The sequence below is a fragment of the Daktulosphaira vitifoliae genome, unplaced genomic scaffold (assembly GCF_025091365.1).
Source record: "Daktulosphaira vitifoliae isolate Bord-2020 unplaced genomic scaffold, ASM2509136v1 Scaffold_1, whole genome shotgun sequence".
Classification (NCBI taxonomy): Eukaryota; Metazoa; Arthropoda; class Insecta; order Hemiptera; family Phylloxeridae; genus Daktulosphaira; species Daktulosphaira vitifoliae.
Genome location: NW_026099572.1, coordinates 52,909,947 through 52,915,231, shown reverse-complemented (window position 1 = coordinate 52,915,231; position 5,285 = coordinate 52,909,947). Strand labels below are relative to the sequence as shown.

The 5,285-nt window shown below is 23.7% G+C and overlaps 1 long non-coding RNA gene across 1 annotated transcript in view; it reads right to left on the bottom strand.

Annotated features, from left to right (window-relative positions):
* Window positions 1–877: 877 nt before the first annotated feature.
* The window catches only part of LOC126895729 (uncharacterized), a 14,989-nt gene continuing 10,581 nt past the window's right edge, over window positions 878–5,285 (bottom strand). The window contains exon 4 of the long non-coding RNA XR_007701704.1: window positions 878–1,089. This is a non-coding gene — a long non-coding RNA (uncharacterized LOC126895729). The remainder of the gene's footprint in view (window positions 1,090–5,285) is intronic.

Sequence of the window (5,285 nt, the reverse complement as noted above, 5' to 3'; positions counted from 1 at the left end):
TTACATTATCTTAATCAGGATATTAATAAGGAAATAGCAGATCATGTAACTCTTAGAATAATCCACCAATATTCTTGAACAAATATGCTCAAATCATTAATTATTTATAAAAACTTATTGGTAAACTAGTAATAAATATCTATATGTGAATGAACGAAGTTTAAAACTCCTTTGTCTATTAATTATTTAGATGTAGGCTAAAAGTCAATTACGGAAACAAATTAAGTAATTTTATTTTTAATATTTAGTCACACAATTAGTATACAAGATAACAGATTTTGGTCACATAATTGAATTAAAACGATCAACTAGATAAATTTTGAGAAAGAGTAGATATGTGTTCTCTTCATTCATAAAAATTCCTTAAATTTGTTTAAAAATAATTTTCGCTTCACATTTTGATTTTTGTAAAATTATATATGTTTTAGTAAGTTTTAAATACAAAAACTAATTAAAATCAATAATACTAGCTAATCTATCATTTTAATTTTTTCACAGTCGTGAATTATATTTGAACAATAAAAAATATGTTAGGTGTAATTTTGTTTATTATTTTATTATAATATAGTTTAGAGAATCCAACAAATATAATATTTGTAACTCAACAAATATGCTCAAATCAATTATTATTTATAAAAACTAATTGGCAAATTAGTAAGAAATATCTATATGTGAATGAACGAAGTTTAGAACTCCTTTGTCTATAAATTATTATTATCTAGTCTAAAACAATTTTATTGTTTCCACACTGAGTTTTTCACAGCTCTCTTATGCTTCATATTAATAGGACTAACTTTACATAATTTATTTAACTAAGTACAAGTAAGGATTATCTATTCATGACTGTACAGATAATTGAAATAAAACCAATCCGATAGACTGTTATGAAAAATTTTATTATGGAAACAAAATCATTATAAAATGTATAACAATTTTAATTATGAAATTTATATAAATTGATATATTAACTGAAAATTTTATAATATTGTTGAATTAATGTTTTTTTCATATATTTTGAAAATGTTTAAAGTGGAACTGATTAAAGGTTGACGGAATTCAATGGTACTGAACCTTTAGTTTGATCATCATCTAAAAAAAAATAAAGTTTAAATAAATGACAAATTTTTAATAAAATTAATTTAATAGTTTAAATTTGATTATTTCTTTATAACAAATTAACTTTTTGTTTTTGAAGCAAAATATAAGACCAAAACATTTTTTCAAAATAATGTTTAAATTGGTTTGAAAAGTAATTTTTTTAATATAAAAAACGAAAGAGAATTTAGAGATATAGTTAAAATAATAATCACGCTATTTTTAAAATTGATTGAATTAAAATAAATAATTACCATCAAGATTAGCACTGCCGTCACCATTCGGATTGCCTCTTTCGTTTACTAAAGGTTTACTTTCATTCTTATCTGTTAGAATATTTTTATTGAATTATTGGCATTTTCATCTAATCGTAGATTTGGATGAGCCAATTTTTAAACTTTTAAAGTATTAAAATATTTTATAAAACTCTCACAATACAAGAATTTTATAAAAAATATATTATTAATGCTTATAACATATTTGTATCATAGTATTATATTAGGGTAAAAATCTTAAAATATATTATTACTCATATGTACGAATAAAGTTAATTACTACCTACATTTAATTAATAATTTTAATTGATTATGTGTAATCATTTCACGTAATTTTATTTAAAAATGTATTCTCAAATTGTTAATTTTTAATTATGTTTAAATTATTTTTATCTTACGCAGAGATGAAGCNCATAGTATTATATTAGGGTAAAAATCTTAAAATATATTATTACTCATATGTACGAATAAAGTTAATTACTACCTAGATTTAATTAATAATTTTAATTGATTATGTGTAATCATTTCACGTAATTTTATTTAAAAATGTATTCTTAAATTGTTAATTTTTAATTATGTTTAAATTATTTTTATCTTACGCAGAGATGAAGTTGAGACAGTCGAAAAGGAAACGATGCACATAACAAAAATGATGTTGAAGTATTTCATTTTGAATTTTCTGTAAATTTATATAAGAACTATATTATATATGCAAATATTTATTGTTTCATTATTTCAATTAATTTTGTTTCATATAATAATNTGTTGATATTATTAAACAACACACTGGGTACAGTAATATTATTTAAGATAACAGTTTAATGTATTTTTACTTATGTTAGTATAGTACAAGGTCAAAGGGACACATTCCTTTTACGATTATGTTGTTTTACTCAATGCAGCCTATTGTATACATGTTTACAGTTTAGTCGTAGTTTCACCGTCTATCGAGTAAAGTGACCCGTTGCCGTTGTACATCTCTTATATTATATGTTTTGACATTTTATATTAAATACTATTATATTACGAATAACTTCTAAATCTTTTAATTACATAACCTATTCCATTCAACAGTAATATTATAAACGATCATAATATTATATATTATGATCGTTTACTTAGAAAATTAACTATTCATTTATATATTTTTAAATTAACATTTAAGTATTAGGCTTAAATGCATTTTACCACCCCATCGAGTTTTTTAAAATTTTTTTTTTTAATTGATTCAGTTTTTTATACTGACTAAGAATATATAAAAAAAATTTGTCGGCAAAGTCCTGTTTAAAAGTTATGAGCTTTCAAAGTTTTCAACCATCATTGACAAATTTTGTTATATACTTCTGTTCTTTTTGTTTTTTGCATTAATTCATTAGAAAAAGTATTCTCGATGATTTAGTAATCGAATTTTATTTATTTAATTATACTAAAAAAAATATTTATATGTGTGTATGGTTGGGTTAAATAAAAAAATTTACGACGCGCCGCTCAATTCAAACTGTTGCTGAAATGGTATTGCTGATACTTATTATACATACAGTTTAGAAAAAGTATTCTCGATGATTTAGTAATCGAATTTTATTTATTTAATTATACTAAAAAAAATATTTATATGTGTGTAGGGTTGGGTTAAATAAAAAAATTTACGACGCGCCGCTCAATTCAAACTGTTGCTGAAATGGTATTGCTGATACTTATTATATATACAGTATCAGTTTCAATTCTAACTATTTATAAAATTTTTTGCATTATTTAAATTATGATAATACGTTTTTATATTTGACAGTTGGTAACAAACATCATGATGCACTGTTTCTATAACATTGAAAAATAAACGATGTAATCTATAGTCTAATCTTAGTAGTTTACCAATAGATTACAGCTTAATTCTTTTTCTATTTAAGTTATTTTTTCTCACTATGAACCGATGGATGTATGATGGAAATTTGTACAAATGTCATTGTGGTTTAAGTGTAAATATTTGGGATAAACCTAATAGTTATTTAGAATNAGTGTAAATATTTGGGATAAACCTAATAGTTATTTAGAATCGAGTAACACGCAATTTGTCGTGAAAGATTATACTGATCCAACGCGTTGTCGTTACTTTAAATACATGGCTGAAGATTACCACAACTGTAATTGTCATACCCAAGCATCATTATGAATTACTAGTTTAGGAAATAATAAGGACAGACCGTATTACTGCTGTGCAAAACCGCGCACGAACCCACAAAGGTGCAATTATTTTAAATGGTATCAAGATGAATACTGAAATTTCAATATCTAATGTAATAGTATTTTTTTTTGTTTTCAACAAGTGTTAATTGATATACATAATATACAGTATAAAATTTTAATAATTTATTGAATTAACAATTCTAAGTAAAACACCACAACGTGGCTTTTTTTTTTTTTTGGCTCAACTTGAATTAATTGTGTTTCTTATTATTACCTAATCACTAACATAAAATTTTATGAAAACCCCATTTTTATTTCGTATTGCGTAATTTTGAGGTGCGTAGTTTTGAAAAAAAAAATTTGGAAAATCCTTATTTTTAAAGTTAATTTTGGTTTTAGGATTTTTAGAATGAGGATATTATGTAATAATTACGTCATTATAGTTTCACAATAGTATCATGAGAAAAAATCCCAAAAATTAACAAAAAAAAACAATTTTTGAGCTATTTTTAGTTTTTGACGTTTCAACTTTAAAAAGCTATAACTTTTAAACCAATTTTTTCCGACAATTTTTAAAAAAGCATTGAAAAACACACGTTTAAAAAAAAAAATTGAAAAAACTCGATGGGACGGTAAAATGCATTTGTTCCAAGTATTATATTTAATCTAGCTATTAATGCAACTTATCATGACAAATATTCTGAAGCGTAAAAGATAGTACTAAAGTATTTTATTTACCTCCTAGTAAGAAATAGTCAATAATATATCACTTACTCGTTGGAAACGATGGAATTATTTATGAATAATGTTGCGAAATACACTAATCATAAGTTAAAACATATTCTGCTTTATACATTATTCTTCACAGAATATTTCATTATATTATTATTTTAAAAAATAACATTATGAACACTTGTTTAAATCCTTTATTCATATTTTACAAGATTTATTGAATAAAATTGCATATATTATCGTTGAATACTACTCAAAATAATTATAAAACTACGTCATTTAAATTTAAAAGAACGCCTTACCATTTATCACGTGATAGTAATTTCATTTCATCAAAGCTAAAGAATTTCAAAATTATTTCTTCGTGCAATGAGACGGTTATGATAAATGTATCATTCTTTATTGACAGAAAAAGTGGCGTAGTTACGATAACTTATATCCTTAGATATTTAGGACACATTTCTCTTCCTACCCACGTATAAAAATTTGAATAACATTTGATGTTTTGGTTTAAGAGTTATTATAAGCTACAAGGGGTGGTATTATAATAATTAATAGAGTTCGTCAACGATATATTTTAAGATATCATTATCGTACTAAATTTTAGTGATATTATATCGAAAAGTTGAAAAAAAAAATTGTTCCCGATATTGCGATATGTCGATATCATACGGATAAATAAATTTATTTCGAAAAAAAATTATATTTAAAAATTAAATTTTAATTTTAAATGTTTTCACCATAATTTCTTTTTTCAAAATACCATTAAGTTCCCATTGTCGTAAAATTCAGCCTGNCATTAAGTTCCCATTGTCGTAAAATTCAGCCTGTGATATACCAACCAAATCAGATAATGATCAGGTAAATTGTAACAAACAATAAGAAAAATTGAAACCCGATTCCTTAATTACTGAAGACCCTCCTATACAGGGTGGCCCACCACTCACTGACAACTTAAATAACTTTTGATCCAGTTAATATTTTTAGCTGATTTTTTTTTTA